The following is a 22,346-nucleotide window of genomic DNA, read 5'->3' as shown; positions in this document are numbered from 1 at the left end:
AACCCAGTGCCCATCAGTTCATGAATGGATTAACCAAACGTGGGGAATGTATACCACAGAATACAACTCAGCCATGAAGAAGAATGAATTATGGGCTTTTCCAACAATTTAGACAGAACTGGAAACCATTATCCTAAGTGAAATACCTAAAGAATGTAAATGACCTTTAGATTTTCTTAACTCTTGGGCACTATTCAGTAAGTCATAATCTTTCCTACGGATGTGGTTAATCTCTCTGAATCATGGTTCCTACATTATTGACCCTGGTGGAATCAGGGTGATATTTCAAACATTTAAAAATAAACACAGTAGGCCAGATGTAGTGACTCCTATAATCCTAGCACTCTGGGAAGCTAAGGCAGAAGGAGCGCTTGAACTTAGGAGTTCAGAGACCAGCCTGAGCATTTTTACTAAAAATAGAAAACCCCACGCCTCTAAACTAGTAGTCCTTTGAGAGGTTCCTCTGTGTGACTCTCTCTGCTGTCTCAGAGTTCCATAGGAGATCCAGAAATGAGGACAGTAGAGAATATTTGCTTGTACTTTGTAAAGAGTAGTGACAGTGAGGTTTTGTTAGCTAGCCAACATGCCTAGCTACTCAGGAGGCTTAGGCAAGAGCATCACTTGAACCCAAGAGTTTGAGGTTGTTGTGAGCTACGATGACACCACAGCACTCTACCCAAGGTGATGCGGTTAGATGCCTTCTCAAAAACCAAACCAGACAAACAGTACATTAGCAACTCATGTAAGGTACTGACCCTTTTTTATGGTATAAATGTAAGGATACATAGATATATTGGATACTAATGAAGTCTGTGAGTATACATTGTACCTGTGAAGTAACTTCAGGATCGTGAAAGGTCTTAGAAAGAGTACAGCGCTCCCCTTTACTCACATTGAGGTCTGGAGGCCAGTCCCAGTTGGTGGAGAGGGGACCGCACCGGAGTGGCAGTTCCCTGAGGCATAGTGCGACAGCCGTCTTTTGGTGATGATATGGCCAGGCATAAAACTGTGTAAAACTGTGTGTGTTCTCTGCCCGCAACCCCAGGCTCCCAGTGCTCCCCGCACTCCCCTCTGCTCTCCCTCCAAGGTCTGGAGGCCTGTCCCCCAGGGGTCCAGACTCTTGGGCGATTGCTCGAGGGGTGTAGACAGTGCTGGGCTGCAGCCAGTTGGTGCAGACTCTGGGGTACGGGACTGGAGAGAGGACGGTTGGCTGGAAGGGAGCTACACCGGAGTGGTGGTTACCTAAGCCATGGAACAGCAACCCTCTTTTGCTAGCAATACGGCTTACTACCGAATATTCTGAAGCCACACCCCCTGTCTCGCTGGGCAACCAGAGACTCTGAGTATAGGATTTGCCTGAGACTACTCCAACTCGCACACCGGGGAAACTCCCAGGGCGGGGCTGACCCAGAGGTCCGCTTTACTGAACCTAAGATGCACCTGGCCCTCAGGGGATCGTCAGCCTATAGACAATACAACAGCAAAAACAAGCTGATTTGGAACTCAATTCAGCTTCTCTTCTGCAGGGGAACCGCAGAGTTGTTCTGTTCTCTCTGTCAGTAACATTAATCAGGAGCAAGACTGGACCTGAGTGGAAACCCCCCAACCTTCATCAAGTGCCCAAAGTTGTCAGGCCTCACCTCCTCCTGTTAGAGAGGAGCAGAGCTCAGCGGCCTGGCAGACTTCCTTGTGATTCAGGCAGGTGCAAATTCCTGGAGTACCGATTCACTACAGGCAACTGGGTCAGCCAACTGCAGGGCTATCAGTGACTGGGTTGTGACAGTGGTGCAAGGTGGGGAAGGAGGCATCAACCTTCCCAGACTGATCTATTGGCTGGGTGGCTCCTCCTGACTCCACGCAGCACTGGAGCAAGCCACACCAGAGTAGTCATCAGACCCCTGTGATCCAGTTCCCAGAGACTTCGTAAACTCTCTCACCCGAGACAGGTGCAGACTGAGACAATTCATTTGGACTTTTTGAACTGAACCAATCGCCTGAGGACAAATCAGGTGGTGCCTTGGGTGCACGGTGGTAGGAAGGTTTGATTTTTCTTTTCCAATTGTTTGCCAGTGGGGGGTGGGGTGACTTAGTTGCTGATATTTCTCCACAGCTCAGACTTCAATCCAGACTATCTGTTTCACTAGAGTGGTACAGAAACCAGCTGAAAACAAGACAGAACCACTTAGCCCCACCACATCAGACAGGGCCCCAGTTTCTCAGGCCACAACACTGTACAGGCCCTCGACAAAGCTCCAGGGGAAAAAAAATCAGAGGGAGTAAAACAACCATGGGGCAGAATCAGCAGAAAAACTCTGGTAACATGAATAACCAGAATAGATCAACCCCCCCCCCCAAGGAAACATATGGCAGATGCAATTGAAGATCCCATTCATAAACAACTGGCTGAGATGTCAGAAATCGAATTCAGAATTTGGATTGCAGACAAGATTAACAAAGTGGAATTAGGAATTCAAGGAGAAATTCAGAAGTTGTCTCAAGAATTTAACGAATTTAAAGACAAAACCACCAAAGACTTAGACATACTGAAGCAAGAATTTGCAGCCCTCAAATATATGAAAAATACAGTAGAATCCCTCAGCAACAGAATGGAGCAAGCAGAAGAAAGGATTTCTGACATCAAAGATAAAGCCTTTGAACGCTCCCAAACTCTCAAAGAGGAAGAGAAATGGAGAGCAAAAACGGATCATTCTCTCAGAGAGCTCTGGGATAAATCGAAGAAGGTAAATATCTGAATCATAGGAGTTCCAGAAACAGATGAAGTGGCCTCGCTGGGCACAGAGGCCCTTCTACATGAAATTATGAAAGAGAATTTTCCAGACATGCCTAGAGATTCTGAAATTCAGATAGCGGACAGCTTCAGAAACCCAGCATGACTCAATAAGACATCCCCCAGGCATATCATAATTAACTTCACTAAAGTTAATATGAAGGAGAAAATCCTCAAAGCTGCCAGGAGAAAGAACACCATTACCTTCAATGGAAAGAATATTAGAATGACTGCAGATCTCTCTGCTGAAAAATTTCAAGCCAGAAGAGGGTGGTCACCGACTTTTAATCTCCTAAAGCAAAATAACTTTCAACCCCGGATCTTGTATCCAGCTAAACTGAGTTTCATTTATGATGGAGAAATTAAATACTTTAATGACATTCATATGTTGAAGAAATTTGCCATAACCAAACCAGCTCTTCAGGATAGTCTCAGACCTATCCTCCATAATGACCAACCCAATCGTATGCCACAAAAGTAAACTCACTCAGAAACTTCGGATCAAACTCCAATTTCCACACTAGCGAAAGGATTAAAAATGCCCACTGGACTTTTGAAAAACTCGATTTCTTCATCGAGTTTTTCAAAAACTTTTTGAAGTTTTTCCAAAACTTCATCAAACTTATCAGTATTCTCCATTAATGTGAATGGCTTAAACTGTCCTCTAAAGAGGCATAGGTTAGCTGACTGGATACAAAAACTCAGGCCAGATATCTATTGCATACAAGAGTCACATCTTAACTTAAAAGACAAATACAGACTCAGGGTGAAAGGATGGTTATCCATATTTCAGGCAAATGGTAATCAGAAAAAAGCAGGTGTTGCAATTTTATTTGCAGATACAATAGGCTTTAAACCAACAAAAGTAAGGAAGGACAAGAATGGTCACTTCATATTTGTTAAGGGTAACACTCAATATGATGAGATCTCAATTATTAATATCTATGTACCCAACCAGAATGCACCTCAATTTATAAGAGAAACTCTAACAGACATGAGCAACTTGATTTCCTCCAGCTCCATAATCATCGGAGATTTCAGCACTCCTTTGGCAGTGTTGGATCGATCCTCCAACAAGAAGCTGAGCAAAGAAATCTTAGATTTAAACCTAACCATCCAACATTTGGATTTAGCAGACATCCACAGAACATTTCATCCCAACAAAACTGAATACACATACTTCTCATCAGCCCATGGAACTTACTCCAAAATCGATCACATCTTAGGTCACAAGTCTAACCTCAGTAAATTTAAAGGAATAGAAATTATTCCATGCATCTTCTTAGACCACCATGGAATAAAACTTGAGCTGAGTAACAACAGGAATTGGCATACTCATACAAAAACATGGAAGTTAAATAACCTTATGCTGAATGATAGCTGGGTCAGAGATGAGATTAAGAAAGAAATCGCCAACTTTTTGGAACAAAACAACAATGAAGACACAAACTATCAGAACCTCTGGGACACTGCAAAGGCAGTTCTAAGAGGGAAATTTATAGCACTGCAAGCCTTGCTCAAAAGAACGGAAGGAGAGGAAGTTAACAACTTAATGGGACATCTCAAGCAACTGGAAAAGGAAGAACATTCCAACGCCAAACCCAGTAGAAGAACAGAAATAACCAAAATTAGAGCAGAATTAAATGAAATTGAAAACAAAAGACTAATACAACAGATCAATAAATCAAAAAGCTGGTTTTGTGAAAAGGTCAATAAAATAGATAAACCTTTGGCCAACCTAATCAGGAAAAAAAGAGTAAAATCTCTAATCTCATCAATCAGAAACAACAAAGACTAAATAACAACAGACTCCTCAGAAATCCAAAAAAATCCTTAATGAATATTACAAGAAACTGTATTCTCAGAAATATGAAAATCTGAAGGAAATTGACTGATACTTGGAAGCACGTCACCTTCCAAGACTTAGCCAGAATCAAGTGGAAATGTTGAACACGCCCATATCAAGTTCAGAAATAGCATCAACCATACAAAACCTCCCTAAAAAGAAAAGCCCGGGACCAGATGGTTACACGTCAGAATTCTACCAAACTTTTAAAGAGGAATTAGTACCTATATTACTCAACCTGTTCCAAAAAGTAGAAAAAGAAGGAAGACTACCTAACACGTTCTATGAAGCAAACATCACCCTGATCCCCAAACCAGGAAAAGACCCAACAAGAAAAGAAAATTATAGACCAATATCACTAATGAATATAGATGCAAAAATATTCAACAAGATCCTAACAAACAGAATCCAGCAACACATCAAACAAATTATACATCATGACCAAGTTGGTTTTATCCCAGGGTCTCAAGGCTGGTTCAATATACGTAAATCTATAAATGTAATTCAGCACATAAACAAACTAAAAAACAAAGACCATATGATTCTCTCAATGGATGCAGAAAAAGCTTTTGATAATATCCAGCATCCCTTCATGATCAGAACACTTAAGAAAATTGGTATAGAAGGGACATTTCTTAAACTGATAGAGACCATCTACAGCAAACCCACAGCCAATATCATATTGAATGGAGTTAAATTGGAATCATTTCCACTCAGATCAGGAACCAGACAAGGCTGCCCATTGTGTCCATTGCTTTTTAACATTGTAATGGAAGTTTTAGCCATCGCAATTAGGGAAGAAAAGGCGATCAAGGGTATCCATATAGAGTCAGAAGAGATCAAACTTTTGCTCTTCGCAGATGATATGATTGTATATCTGGAAAACACTAGGGACTCTACTACAAAACTCTTAGGAGTGATCAAGGAATACAGCAGCGTCTCAGGTTACAAAATTAACATTCATAAATCGGTAACCGGTATATATAACAACAATAGTCAAGTTGAAAAAACAGTTAAGAACTCTATCCCATTCACATTAGTGCCAAAGAAGATGAAATATTGGGAATTTATCTAACAAAGGACGTGAAAGATCTCTATAAAAACTATGAAACTCTAAGAAAAGAAATAGCTGAAAATATTAACAAATGGAAAAACATACCATGCTCATGGCTGGGAAGAATCAACATTGTTAAAATGTCCATACTACCCAAAGCAATATATAATTTCAATGCAATCCCTATTAAAGCTCCACTGTTATACTTTAAAGATCTTGAAAAAAGCAATACTTCATTTCATATGGAATCAGAAAAAACCTCGAGTAGCCAAGACATTACTCAGAAGTAAAAACAGAGCAGGAGGAATTATGCTACCAGACCTCTGACTATACTACAAATCGATAGTGATCAAAACAGCATGGTATTGGTACAAAAACAGAGAAGTAGATATCTGGAACAGAATAGAGAACCAAGAGATGAACCCAGCTACTTACCGTTATTTAATCTTTAATCTCAGCCCTACTATGAAACTAATTTAGGGTTTTCACATGAAAGCTATAACCCAGTTATGACCTAAAAATAGGGGGAAGGGGGATTGGGGGGGGAAGGCGGGAGGTGGGTAGAGGAAAGGGGATTGGTGGGATTACACCAGCGGTGCATCTTACAAGGGTATATGTGAAACTTGGTAAACGGTCTGTGAAGCTAGTGAATAATGCCCCATGAATGTATCAATGTACACAGCTATGATTTAATAAAAAAAAAATTATAAATGATAAAAAAAGAAAGAAAGAAAGAAAGAGTACAGAGCGGTAGAGGCCCTGGACAAGGAAGTTTTGGTGGCTTAGAAGAGCAGGCATTTCCAAACCAGTATAAAGATACTTTAAAACCTTAAAGATTACAACAGTGCTTATTTTATTTGGGGGGCTGAGTACAAACTCACAGTGGAACTGATTTAGCATTTCTACCTTGTTGTTTTCTCCAATTTTGAGTTTAGCCTCAACGTTTGTTACATTTCCTTTGCAGATTTTCCCAATTCTTTGGACACTTCCTTGTTTTCCTGTACTCTTAAGCAAGAATACTCAAATTTTTTCACAGTTAGAAATAATGAATCTATGCAGATACTGTTTTTAAAATTATTTCTCTTCTTTTCTTTTATTGGAATTGGTTTAAGTTAATTTCTTTCCATTGTAATCCAAAAAAACTGACATCATTATACCTCTTCAACAACCTTGAATGTATCAGTGGTATATTTTCATATTTTTCAAGTTTTTATCTTCATTATTTAAAATTTCATTTAGCTTCAAAAACAAAATGAATTTGCTTTATTCTCAAATTCTTTTTCCTTTCCTTATTTCCTTGTAACTATTCCCTTTTATCAATTATTAACCTTCTTAAATGTAAAGTCTAAATTCTCACCCATCACATGTGATTTACCTCTGAATCTACTATAATATGAATTTTTCCTCCCGTCTTTACTGCATGGGTTCTAGCCAAGATTCTCACTAAAATTCAGGAAGCCAAATATGATGATCTCTCTCTTCTTGCCTTAATAAATATAGTCTTTTTAAAACTTAACATACACTATGCAAAACAATAAATCCCAAGCTCTCTAACTTGCCTTACATTTCTTCGTGGCCACCATGATAGTGATCTCTCTTGCCTCAACTTCTGATTTGATCACTCCTTCCAAGTGTCTTTTCAAGAAGACCTTTATTTTTTTCTGCCGCACCCTCGGCAACAAGCCGCAGCGAGGTGGCGCTGTCCGCGTTATAGAACGCATGGTAAGGTGGTCTGTGCTCTTCGGAGCGAAGCCCCCAGCACCCCCTGCATGCACAGCAATGGAAATATTGCCTAGCATGCTGTTCTTTGAACACAATTCTCTATGGGTTAGGGCACAAACTCTAAAGAAACCTTTGCTCAGAAACTTGTATGTTCAGTTGAATGCTTGTTTGTCTTAAAAGGCTAAGTATAAACACAGTGATTTACTGATCCACAATAAAACACAATAAGAATGGCTCCGGAAACTCAGTGACTCCAGAAGGGAACTGTGCAGGCACGTTCCCATCATAAATGTCAGTGACTTGAGACAATGCAGGAACAGCAAACAAGATGTTCCATCCAGTTATGTGTTTTCACCACTCACTGAAATCACCCACAGTAAAAACTTTTTCACACACCTTTATACTTTAACACTGTACTAATTAATCATAAGAAACCTAACACCAATGATTATAAGTATAATAATAAACAATCACAGAAACTAATCAACAAAAATATATATATAGGTTAATACAATAAGAATTATAAAATTTTAACTTTAGTAACATTCCAAAAGATAAGGGGAAGAAAGCAAATGGAACTGATAACCACCAACCTTTGTTCCCCCTTGCGGGCAGAACATTGTGTAAACAGGATGGTTGAATACTCACGTCTGCAAGTGTGAAAAATAACCTGTAAAGGTCAGCAAGTTGTAAAAATACCTTTTGTAACTTATAATGCTTTGTGAAAAATGTATAAATACCAACTCAAAATTCAGTAAAGTACAGCTGCTTCCTTCATCATTTTGCTGTGTGGCAGTCTGTCATTTATCCTGCCTCGACCTCTCAACCAACCTGTACCGTTCTCCCTGAGCACCCTCGGACTGAGGCCCATCGACCGGCGGTCCGCGGCATTTTTCTATGCACACATTCCTGTTCTGTTGTTTTCCTCTTCATCTACCTCTCTTCTCCATTCTTTGTCCTTTCTGGTCCTTCTTGTCTATGACACTCTGTGACCTACATGTTGGTGAGTGTGAATTCTAACCCTGTGTCTCAGCCACATGGCATTTCCCTTCTCGCCAAACCTGTTATTTCTATCTTATATTGTTTTTCTTATCTACACTTCTACTGCTGCCCCATCAATTTTCCTCTTTGAAATTGACAGCTTATTTGTGATTTCTATCTTAGTTTATTTGTTTGATAGGTGTGATGTGCACTTCCAAGTTGGGTCCTATTCCGGCCTGCATATAAAGATAAAACAATGGACTGTTTGCTAAAGGTTGCTTTTAAGTCTGCTTCTTAGTTTGCAAAAGTAAAAATTATTTTATCGGTATCTACAAATTTTTTCAATATCATTTATGAGCTCTTTATGGAATTATAATCAGGAGCTTTTATTACATATAATATATAGCATAATATAATATAAAATGGATATAACATAGACCATAGACCATATAATATTTAATATATATTATACTACATGTATAATAAATGTATAATATTACATCCATAATAAATATGCGAAGACAGTAGGACAATAAGACATTTATAGAAGAGCAAACAATAGTAAAAACTTTAAAAATACAAGTCTCAATAATCTTACAACTGAAAAATAATATTCCCTGACCACCTTTATCTATGTGTATGCATGTGTGTATATTTAACACAAATATCAATATATATCATATATAAACAATCTAGTTATTATTCTACAGTCTATTTGGGGTTTTTATGCCAAGAAATGTTTGTTTAAATTATTTAATAACAAAAGAAATCTTTTTATTCTTGAAAATATGAAGTACCATTTAATCGTTTTCATGTTTAAATGAAGATATATGATGATGATTATGCTGAAATGAAAGAGCCCTGCTTGGAAGGAGATCTATGCTTAGAATTCAAGACATGGAAATTTAATCTTCTCCTGCAATAACAAAAAAAAAAAAGACTATTGTGCACAAAGGTCGACAATGAGGATCTGACTCCAAAAATGTCATAACAAGGCTCTGTGCTTTTATCTCTAACTTCCTCACTCTGGTTTCTTCACTATCTCCTCTTGGCAGCCATTTTTCTTTGTTAGGCTCAGCAGCCAGTGGGTGTGAAAGACATAACTTTGATCCACTGCAAAGCTCAGCTCTCCCTAGAGATTAGGTTGTCAGTCAGAGGAGAGGAAATATACCACTTGTCAGAAAGTTTTGCTCACAGAAAATGATTTAAAATAATAAGACTCAGCACATCTTCTTCCTGAAAAGATCTCTATTTTTAGAGACACCTCTTGTCCCACTGTTTGCAACAAGAGTCCTTTCTAGTAAGTCAAAGCTATATACATGAGCAATAGTTCACCTGATTTTTCTGCTATAAGTAACCTGGTCAATTAGATTATAGAGTTAGCTAAGTGCTACCTGTTACCTCAGTTAATGTGAGATCAGAGAACAGAGGACTTGACTGGTAATACTTATGATTAACTGCATGCTTATACATGCTAAAAATCTGCATATAATTGAAATTTGCTAGTAACATCTAATCTCCTCAAAACTGCTTGCTTTTTTAGCATCACAAAAAATGGGAGTTCATTGCCTTCATAGAGTTTATATTCTAGTTAACAGAGGCACAAATGAATAAATGAACAACACCAAAAAATGAACACAATTATGTCGTGTTATCATCATAGTATAGTGGAAATCAAGAAAATAGTTGTGATCAGTCAGGTTTCCACTAGTAAAATGACAGCATATCTAAATACAGTAAGCAGGCTTACACCGAATAATTAGAGAATTATATTTGTTTACTTGCTTGTATGTTTTGTTTCCAAAAAGGGTTTATTTATAAATGTTTGAGCTTACTGGTACTGGATAGAACCACAAGAGATGTGCAATGACTTGTAGTTATAGACATCCAAGCTATTACCACTCCTAGGCCTAAGGGGAGGAGTTGTGCATTGAAGTTGCCCAGAACTCAAGGATCAGTGATCTAGGTGCAGGGAAACAACCAGCCCAAGAAAATTTCACAGAGTAGCCATACATTGTGGCAGACGCCTGTAGTTCCAGCTACTTGAAAGGCTGAGGCAAGAGAATCACTTAAGCCCAAGAATTGAAGGTTGCTGTGAGTTGTGATGCCTCAGCGCTCAACTGAGGGTGTCAAAGTGAGACTGTGTCTCAAAAAAAAAAAAAAAAGAAAAGTAAAGAAAGAAAGGGAAACAAACAAACAAAGCAAGAAAGAACGAACATTTCACAGAGAGGGTGGTAAGATAACAATTTAACTGTTTTTAACCACCTGTAGTAGCTAAAGTCAAGCAAAACCCAGCGGTTCATACCAACCTCCCTTGGAAGAAGGCCAGTTTGAGAAACAGTAGATTTGGGGGGACAAATGGAAGACATCCAGTACAAGTAACTAGCATAGTAAATCAGTGGGATGGGTTAAGGCAGGGAGGGAGCTGCCTTAGAGATTAGGGGAATGGAAGACCTTCAAGAGGAGGTAATATTCTATAGACACTTAGAGAATAAAATGTTCTACCAATTAAGAATCAGCAAAAGGAAAATCATTTGCCAAGGACTTAACATAGGAAATAATTTGATGTGAGCAAAGAATAGGAAAGAAACAAAAGGACTAGAACATAATAAACAATCAAAAAACACAAGAGATAGGTAAACATTGATGTAGAAGGGGCTAGATATTCAGGCGATTGAATAAATATAAATTATGTGGAAGAAAGAATAGAAGAGGAAGAGCTAGAAGGTTATTGAAGCGCCTAGGTTGGTTATGCAAACATTTGTTTGGTAAGTTTCTTAAATGAGAAATTACTTTGATTTAGACTAGAATATTTTCCAAGGCGATAAAGAGACATGAAAAGATAGGAGATAGATTTACTAACTGGGAGATGGAGGAAATAAGTTTTACTCCAAGGGGCGGAGCCTGTGGCTCAAAGGGGTAGGGCGCTGGCCCCTTATGCCGGAGGTGGCGGGTTCAAACCCAGCCCTGGCAAAAAAAAAAAAAAAAAGGCATTTAATAAAATGGGAGGCGCCTGTGGCTCAAGGAGTAGGGCGCCGGTCCCATATTCCGGAGGTGGTGGGTTCAAACCCATCCCCGGCCAAAAAAAAATAAAGTTTTACTCCAACAATAGGACATCTGATTGGTAATTTACTGAAAGGGAGAAGACTAAGGAGAAATAACCTTTCTGAGGGGGCTATGGATCAAAAATTCATTTTGGCGGAGTTGAGTGTAAAATGCCCAAAAAATACTAAGTTGGAGATGTTAAGAAAGCTATTTGCTTTCCAAGTCTCCGGTTCAGAGAGGCGATCAATGCTAATTATAAATTAGTTGTTGCAATAATTGTTAAGACAGTACTTAAGGTTATAGAACTAAAGTTCATCCAAATAAAGAGCACAGAATGTGAAAAGAAAGATCTCAGGACCCAGCTTGGAGGTTGTTGGCAATGGTAAATGAAAATATGTCAGTATGACTGGACCATGCTGAACATTATCATGGGCACATAACATATTACCCATCTAGTTTATAAACAGAACTCCGTGAGTGCTTCAATTTTCAATTTCAGATAGTTATATGGAGGTTTTTATATTAAATATATATATATATTTGCATATACCATTATAACAATATTGACAGTTTGTAAAAATTAAGTTCATGAACTCATCCTGGGAAGGTGCTACATACTTCATGATGAGTATCACCAGGGTCTCCTTTGAAGTACTCCTCTTGAGAAGCTATGCATGGACACCAGCATTCAGTCCACACTTTGAAGCAATTTTGGAACTCATTCTAGAAAGGCCGTTAAAGCTGTTATATTACCCTCGATGTCCTGACTGTCACCAAAAAGTCTTCTTTTCAATATTTCTTTTATCTTCAGTTAAAGGATAGTCACTGGGGGCCAGATAAGGTGACTAGGGAGGTTATTCCAAGATGGTATTTGTTTACTAGCTAAAATCTCCCTCACAGATTGTGGCATATGAGCTGGTGCTTTGCTCTGATGCATGTTAAGATTTTCAGTTAAGATTTTCCTAGCTATTTGTCTACATATGTTTACTTGGTCTGCTATGTTCTCACAGGCAGCCGATGATTTTCAGGGACAATTGACAAATTTTTTACAATGTTTTTCTCAGTTCTGTTTGTTACTGGCTACCCTGACCATCAGTGATGCTTTCTCCCTCCTCAGAAAAACATTTAATCCATTTGTACATTGCTGATTTCTTCATAGCATGATCCCACAATCTTGGACTAACATGTCCCTAATTTCACTTTCACTCTTGCTAAGTTTAAGAAATTTATGAATGTTTGTTCATTGCTTTAATTCAAGCTCTGGTATTCTCACAAAGGCACACAAAAACACTCAACAATAATGAATACCACTCAGCAAGTCACCTCCACGTACGGACATGAATACAATTTAAATAGAGATTATTCCTTCTAATAAAATATAAGGGTACAGAAAAACTGAGTAATATCTGGTTAGGTAATAGCATAGTAGGATTTTCAAATATGCTCCAGAAGTCACACACACACACACACACACACACACACAAAGATGGTAAATCTTGCAATGTAAAGAGCAGGTAAGGTTGTAACACAAAAGGGAAATTATGTACATCTCTCCCCTCACTGGAGTCTCAAGAGGGTAATGTGATAGGTGAAAGCATAGGTTACAATAGAAGCTCCTAAAGTAATGTAAGTTTGAAACACAGGCATTAATATTATTCCTTTATTAAATGTAAAATTTGGAAAAAATTTGAACAGGCATGTGTGTATATTAAATGTGTGGTTGTGCATGTGTGTGTTAGAAAGATCAATCTATTTATGGTACTTTTGACAAGTTGATAAATCCTGAAGTCAAAGAAAGTTAAAATGTAATAATAGTCTCTGAAATAAGTAATAAAATTTGGTCACTACGAACCATGAGTCTGTAATTAAATCTTGCTCTTTCTGGACTTGATGCCAATTTTGGGCTCAAATTACTAAGATTTTTGAATTCCATTTTTATATATCAATTTTAGTTTTGCTGCCCAGACTTCTACCATGAGCAGCAGACTTGAGTGAGAATGTTTGTTTTTGGTGTTCTCTTAGCTATCTTGTAAGAAATCAAACCTAAAAGCTGGGCGTTGTTGCAGGCGCCTGTAGTCCCAGCTACTGGGGAGGCTGAGGCAAGAGAATCACCTAAGCCCAGGAGTTGGAGGTTGCTGTGAGCTGTGATGCCACAGCACTTTACCGAGGGTGATAAAGTGTGACTCTGTCTCTAAAAAAAAAACAACAAAAAAACAAAGAAAAAAGAAATCAAAATCAAACCTAATTTATCCAAATAAGAATCTTAATGTTTCATATCCCTCTATTTGCATTCATATTTATTTTCATTCAACTCATAGTCTATCCTCCCAAAGATAAATGTAATACCATTTTCTTGTGCTGTCCTTTGACTTGTTAAATATTTTTAAGACCCACCTCAAATGGAAATATGCCCTCGTTTCCTTTGGCATTATTAAATGCTTCCTTCCTGCTGTCCTATGCATGTTTCTACATATCCTCATTATCTTTTTCTACTTTTTTGTTCCTATTTTTTCCTTTCCATTTTTTTCTGTCATTCTAGGAACTTTATAAAGAAAAAAAATATTTAATGTACATATGGCTTTCACCATACTACTTGGGCACATGTTATGTGCTTTAAAAAATGTGCTGGATATTTTAAAATTGGTATGATTTAGAATTATATCATTTTGTGAAATCAAATTCCTGATTATTTTTTTAAGTGAAGTGAGGTTGGTTTCTTTTATTGGATTTAATTTTTAATTTACAAATCATTGTATATTTTATGATGTACAATATGATGGCATGATCTTTGTCTCATACAACGAAGAAATTGTATCTCTAACATCAGCCTTATCTTTAATATCCCACATCCTCATATGCCTTCATTTCCATAATTATATCAAGGTCTTTGCCAATATTTTATAATCAAACACACAGATTCTACTTACTAAAAAGTGAATAGGAAAGTAATTCATAGTCATGTCATCTAAACAAGAGAATGTGGGTCTAAATTTAAAAATTACATTTAATACAATGGCATCTAAAGATATGGCTTTCCTGAAGGAAAAGCGATGGTTGTATAAAACCACTTGGAACTTATTTGGTCATGTAGGTGTCTTTAGTTTTAAGAAACAAAGCACCCACAAATAGGTTTATACTTCTTCAATGAAGAAATACCCAGTCAAAAGAATTTGTGTTTGTCAGATTTAATACAAGATCATATTTTATAGCTAGAAAGTATCAGCTTGAAAGCCAAAAAGAAAAAAAAAAAAAAAAAACCTGAGCTTTATCAAGCAATGGAATAATTTAAAACTGTAAGGGTTAGTACAGAATAATTGAAATTGGCTTTCGTAAATCCCCAAGGAGCACCAAGAAGAAAGCTTTGTTTGCAATATAATATTAGAAATGGAAAGGTCACCAGGGAACATTACATCCAATTGCCTTGCTTTGGATAAAAGAAGAGGCCACTTAACTTCTTTAGGGTCACTGTGTTGTTAAATATCTGTCTGCCTGGTATTAAAAAGATTTCTTGTGATCCCAGCAGAACATTCTCAGCAATACAAAATGACTACCTCTCAGTATGGCACATACTTTTCCCTTAGCATAGATTTTTATATTAAAAAAAAAAAAACATTTTCATTTTCATTAAGCATTCAAAACTCTCTTAAAAAAGAAAGTTGTATTTAATTTTCATTGGTAAGATAGCAAAATTATGGGATAACAGTGCACCTGGTTTTATTATTGTAATGAATTTTCATATGTTATTGTGGGTAAGTTAATACATTGGAGATATGCTAAGTCCAAGATAAGAGCAAGAATTGAGTGAATATAATTAACAAATCTAAAGGAAGAGCAAGATATAAGAAAGGAGATGCTCTGGGAGCAGTTGGGAAAGAAAATTAAAATTTACTCAAAACCATCTAATGACAATAATGATAATCTGGGAAGCCAAGTTAAAGTTCACCCTGGTAATACAGAATAAAACAGCATGGGTACGTAGGTACATGTGTGTTATCCTCATAATCTATCCAGCACTGTTCAGGTTATTGTAAAATTGTGTCTTCACTGCAAATAATTCATAAACATAAAAATACCAACAATACGAGGATTTCTATCAGTGAAATAACGGTTATATATTGTTTACCACAGACTACAGAATATAATTTCTAATACTTGCATAGTGAAGGACATGTTCACATTGAGCAATCAGTAATGAAAGCGTCCACTCTATATTTAGAAATTTACCCTTGATACAAAAGATATTGAACCATAGGGAAATCTGGAACAATACTCCTGTTTTTAAACTGACAATCTCTCAAATGAAGTTAACCTTGCTTTTCATGAGTCTTGACTAATGCCTCCCAAAATAGTTATAGAAAGATATTTCACTTTATAAAATAGCAATCCCCTAAAATTGTTACCCAGGAATAAAACAATAATAATTTGTATATTTAGAGGACTTTGAAAGAGATTTGATAGGAGCTTAAAGTAAAAGGCACCCAGCAATGATGGCCTTCCTGTCCTGTTCTCAGCTGTCCTGATAAAGAAGAAAATGGCAATATATCTTTTTCCTTTATGGAATTAACTTTTTCTATTTGATTCTATTTCACTTTGAGCATTTGCTCAGGGGGTTTTCTCTATCACTTATATTCTAGGAACAATTTAAAATGCCAAACATGTAAAATTATGGTCTCATAAATCCACACAATTTTGGATGTTATATATAAATGAAATTTTAACTTTTTATTTTTAGAATAATATCTTCACATTTCTGAGAAAAAATCCTGTAAATGGATTTATCTATGTGATAGAGAATAGCTAGTAAGAGGAAAAATAAAAATTTACCAGATAAACACACGTGGGTTCTATTACCTCACCACCAGAAATAACATGAAGCTTGCTAAATTAAACAAATTATGTAATTACAGACTTTGGTCTATAATTGGATGAATTTTAAGTATGTTAAAGTGTGAATTTTTAACATTCTTAATACTTGATTAAGTCCTATCATTTTAAGCAAATGGTTAATATTTATTGAGCATTCCTATATCTCAATTATTTAGACATAAACTCATTATATATTTTTTGTTAAATAAAATTTAGGAGAGGATACTATTTTGGACTCAGCTTCTGCAATGGGCTCCAACAGAGCAAACCAGGATGGAGTTATTCACGCGAGGCAGCACCACATGATCAAACTGAACTTAAAATTGGCCGGTTTTCAAAAAACTCAGGGAATTCACAACAACCAATCACAATGGGCCCAGTCAAGGTGATCAGAAAACTAAGAAAGTTTCATATTTTCGCTCACATGTGGGAACTAAAAATCATTGATCTCATGGAGGTAGTTGGTAGGATGGTGGTTACCAGAGGCTGTGAAAGGTCAGAGGGAAGGGGGATAAAAAGGGGGTTGTTAATGTGTACAAAATAGTTAGACAGAAGGAATAAACCCCAGGATTCAGTGGCACAATAGGGTGACTATACAGTTAACAGTAATTTATTGTATATTTCAAAAGAGCCAGAAGAGAGTATTTGGAATGTTCCCAACACAAAACAATGATTAATGTTTGGGGTGATAGCCCAGTTATCCAGATTTGACCATTACACATCATAGGCTTGTATCAAAATATCACATGCACCTAATACACGTGTATAGCTATTAGGCATCCTTAAAAATTAAAACTAAAAATTTAAAGAAAGACTTTTTTCCTTTAACCCTATTAGGCAAGTAACTTCAAACCAATCAGTTCACTTTTTGTTCCCTTTTACCACTTCATCAGCCCTCTTCTGCCAGTAACGCCTACTTCCCCCACCCAGCTCACAAGAGACGTAGGAGGGAGGGGTGTGGGGCCTTGGTGTGTGCCACAGCTTTTGGGGGCAAGACACAATTGAAAGAGGGACTTTACCTAACAAATGCAATCAGTGTAACCTGCTTTCTTGTACCCTCAATGAATCCCCAACAATAAAAATAAATAAAAAAATTGTGAAATTTAAAAAAAATATATACCTGATAGGACAAATTCATAAAGTGGCTCAGTGGAACTGACTGAAAAATGCCTCTGATAACCTACGGGAAGTGAATTGACACATTATCTAGTATGATGGTCAGAAAAGTAAATGAAAAAAAAGAGAGAGAGAGATCCCAGGAGAACTAAGAAACATCATTGTGCCTGCCAGTGTGTACATAATAGGTATCCTAAAAGGAAAGAAGAGAGACCAGAGAAGAAAGAATATTTGAAGAAATAAGATCAAAATAAAACCACCCTAAATTTGATGGGAAATATTTATCTGCACATCCAAGAATCTCAATGAACTCCAAGTGAGATGTATTCAAATGTTGGAAATCCAAACACATGATAATCAGACTGGGAAAAGACAAGGACAAGGAAGGCATCTCGAAAGCAGCAAGACAGAAGCAAGTCATTACTCACGAGGGAGCCTAAATAATCTTAACAGCTGATATCTCACTAGTAACCACTGAGGCCAAAAGATAGTGGAACAACATTTTCAAAGTGCTGAAAGAAAGAAAAAAAATATCATAAACAATCCCATACACAAATTATTCTTCAAAAATGAAGATGTTATATGTTTCTCAAATAAACAAACTAAAAAAAGTATTGCTAACAGACCTTCCTTAAAACAAATGCTAAAGGGAGTCCTTTATGTTAACAAGAAAGGGCATTAAAGAGAAAATAAAATCTACGTGGAGAAATACAGAGAACTAGTAAAGGTAACTACATAGACAAATATAAAAGAGGATATAAATATGTTGTTTGAACTCCTTGTAACTCATATCTTATTTAAAAGACAATTGCATGAAGTAAAAATGATAAATCTGTGTTTATCTCTGTACACTAGCACTAAATATAAAAATGAAATCAAGAAAACAATTCCATTTAAAATTGCGTTGTGGAAGAATAAAACATGTATCAATAAATTTAATAAAAGAAATTCAATACTCACACAGAGAGTACTATAAAACAACATTTAAATAAATCAAAGAAGACCCAAATGAAATGACATCTTGGATTCCTAGATCAGAACACTTAATTTTGTTAAAGCGGTAATTACACCCTGCATTGATCTGCATATTCAATGCAATCTGCTTCAAAAATCTCATAAAGCAGAAATCAATAAACTCATTTTAAAATTCACAGGGATATGCAAGGGACATAGAAGAGAAAAAACAATTTTGTAAAGAAAAACAATCGTGGGTCTCACATTTCATCCTTTAAAAGCTTACTTAAAAAATTAAATGTTGATTACACAGAGATGGAAAATAAAACAGCAATTACCAAGGGGGGGATGGGGAGCTCTAAATCAAAGGATTCAAATCAACAGATGAGAAATAAGTAAGTCTACAAACCAAATGTACAACATGAGAACTATAATTAATATTATACAGTATTCAGGATTTTTGCTAAAGGAGTAGATTTTAACACACACACACACAGGGTAACTTTGTGAAATGATGGATATGTTAACTTGCTTAACTAACCATTTTACTCTCTATATAATCATAAAACAGCATGTTGATCATATTGTATACCTTAAATATATAAAATAAAATTTATAAAAAATAAAGCTTACTGGGAAGTCATAGTAATTAAGATGTGTGGTGCCAACATAAGAATAACACAAATGTATGCAAATTAAAAATAATGGAGAATCTAGAACTCTCATATTCATGGTTGATTTTTAGAAAGAACTCCAAGATAATTTAATAAAACAAAGAAGAGGGATGGAACTATTTTCAACAAATAGGGATGGAACAATTAAATATGCCCATAGAAAAGAAATCATACTTTTACTTCATAATGTGTACAGAAATTTAAGAACTCAAATTGTAAATTTCTTAAAAGAAAACTTTCTGACCTTGAATTAGGCCATGGTTTCTTAGCTATATAAGCACAAACAACAACAAAAAAATGTTAAAGTAAACCTCTTCAGAACTAACTGCTTCTGTTACTCTCTCAAGAAACACAACGTGGTACTATCAAGAAGTGAAAAGACAACCCACAGAATAGGAGATAACATTTATGTCATATAGCTGCTAAGGATCTATCACCCAGAATACCCAAAGAACTCTCATAATTCACCCATAAATGACAACCCAATTAAAATATAAACAATGGGAAAAATAAGCAAACTTTCATAATAGACATTTCTCCAGAGAAAATATACAAATGACAAATAAGCATAAGAAATGATGTTCAATATCATTACTCATTGGGGAAATGCAAATCAAAACACCTCTTCACACCCACTGGGACGGCTATAACCAAAAGACAGACAATAAAAATTTCTGCTGTGGATGTAGAGAAATAACAGCCCTTTTACATCACTGATGAAACTATAAAATAGTGTAACTTCTTTGGAAAATAAGTTGGCAGTTTCTAAAAATAAACATTGAGTTACCATATAGCCTAGCAATCCCCTTCTAGTTACATATCAAAGAGAATTGAAAACATAGGTTTAAACTAAACACTTGTACACAGATGTTCACAGCAGAATTATTCAAAAGTCAATATGTGAAAATAACATAAATGTCCATTAGCTATGTTGATTAACAAAATTTAATATATTCGTACAATGGAAAATGGTTCAGTCATAAAATGAATGGAGCTCCAACACAGGTAAATCATGACTGATGTGAGTGAACAATGAAAGCCTACTACATGCACACTGGAGGCTGAATAGTGAACACTATATGGCTGAACAGTGAAGACATCACGAGAGTTAGCAGTCCACGCACAGCATATCATATATTACCTTATTCAAATTATAAAAAAGATTCAGAACAGGCAACTCTATAGGGAACGAAAGTAAGCTAGTAAGTTTCCAGGAGCTGAGGGAGGGGGAAATTAGTAGTGACTGTGAATAGGGAAGGGAGTTCCTTTTTGAGGTGAGGAAAATGTTCTGCAAATAAATAACGAAGATGTTTGCACAACTTTAAAAATATACTAAAACAACTGAATTGTCCATGTTTTAGGGATAAATTAAGATACACAAATTACGTCTAAATAATAAATAAATATTTTTAAGAAATATAGTAAATGATACTCTTAAATGTATTGCATTCCAACCACTAGTCTACACCAGTGAATACCTGATTCTGGCTTCTGTAATAGGAACGGAGAAATTCTGAAGTACTTTAAGAGACCCTAGGTAAATGGAGTGATGAAAACAGAAGTTCCCTGAGCCATCTTTCATGTAGGCACAGAAAAAGTAATGTATACTTAAATTTAAAAGAAAAAGAGAATGTTAAGCATACTTTAATTCACAGTGGTATTGTGCAATTACCAAATACTCCTTTCTCCTAAGTTTCTTATATCATAGAGACAGAATTCTAAACCCAAAGAACCAGCTTGGTGACTAGAACACACTTGAGTCTAAATGATCATTAAAGACTCTCGGTGGAAGCCATTCTGAATGGAATTAATGGATTAATAACTGAGCATGTACCTAATTTGCTTGTGTAAATGCGTCACATTTATTTCAGAAAATCTTAAACCATAGTAGAAGGAATTAAGGACATTGTATGTCAGAATATAAAGCATTTCCTAGGATTTGACAAACTGTATAGTGTAGAGGAAAATGTACGTGGTAAGTTAGTAAGAGAACAATCCACAGATACACATAAATGTATATACAGGTAGTTGGTAGACTTTCTTTAGAAAATGACCAGACTTTCATTAAAACATATGTAGTTCAGACTTTAATGAATAGTCTAAAAATGGGCAGAAACCTAGTCTTACTACTTTCTCTTCAGGATACTTTGCTGCAAAGAACTTGACTGTTTTAATAACATAAGAAAAAATGGCAATGCATGGTGGGGTGGGTGTACTTACACGCGTGCACACACAATTGGAACCGAACGTGTGCATGAGCAGAATATCAAACTCCTTACCGTCTGGTAGTAAATGGATGACAATCAATTCTACATAAAAATTAAAGAAAAACACTTCTAACTTTTATCTTGCTTTATTATTTTTTTTTTTTGTAGAGACAGAGTCTCACCTTATCGCCCTCAGTAGAGTTCCATGGCATCACACAGCTCATTTTTTTTAAATACCATTCAGTTCCCAAGTGTCAAGCACTTTAGCCTTTCTATACTTCAGAACATTCTCCTTGAATAGTGCTCAGCGAGGTTCAGGGCTGTTTTTCATAGCATTGCTACTATCAGAAATAAAGCACACGTTGACTGCCAAGGATTACAAATGACTCAGATTACTAATTGTTTTTAAAAAACCTGTGAAAACAAGAAAATATCAGAATTCATATATTCGGGGAGGGCACAGTGTTTATAAAAAACTAAAAACAAATGAAATCTGACATAAGCATTTGGTTAATTCAAACGCATATCTTACTATTAGAAGACCTTATGTATCTTATTAAACTTGTCCCGCTTGATATTCTTATCAAACTCAAAGATACCACATAATTTTGTTCTAGGGGATTTGAATCAAGTTATATTTTGAATATATAGATATTAATCATAGAGATGAATGAATACATTAAAAAGAATATTAACATAAGATAATTCTTACATACTTTTATGCAATATGAAGTTAAACTTGATTCAACTTTTGGGCCAGATTCTGCATAATAAAGAGAAAAACACAAATCCAAGTCCCAAAGACATGCTGATATTGTCACCAAAGAGCCAAAATTGGCCATGTTACTTATCAAGATCTCTTCCTCTAATCTTCTTATAGACATCTTACATGTTTATAAATTTGGGATACAGAAACGTTTTTCTTGAATGCTTGGAGAAAAGAATGGTAAGTTACTTTATTGTTTTTACTTTTAAGGTCATCATTTGAAAATAATTTTGATAAAATGCTCAAGAAGGAAATGATTTGAAACAATTGTACAATTTTTTATGAAAAATATTTACTATTCTCAATGACAGCTACTATTCTCTTCCC

Source organism: Nycticebus coucang, chromosome 3 (genome assembly GCF_027406575.1).
Source record: "Nycticebus coucang isolate mNycCou1 chromosome 3, mNycCou1.pri, whole genome shotgun sequence".
NCBI classification, from domain to species: Eukaryota; Metazoa; Chordata; class Mammalia; order Primates; family Lorisidae; genus Nycticebus; species Nycticebus coucang.
This window is presented reverse-complemented; position numbering follows the sequence as displayed.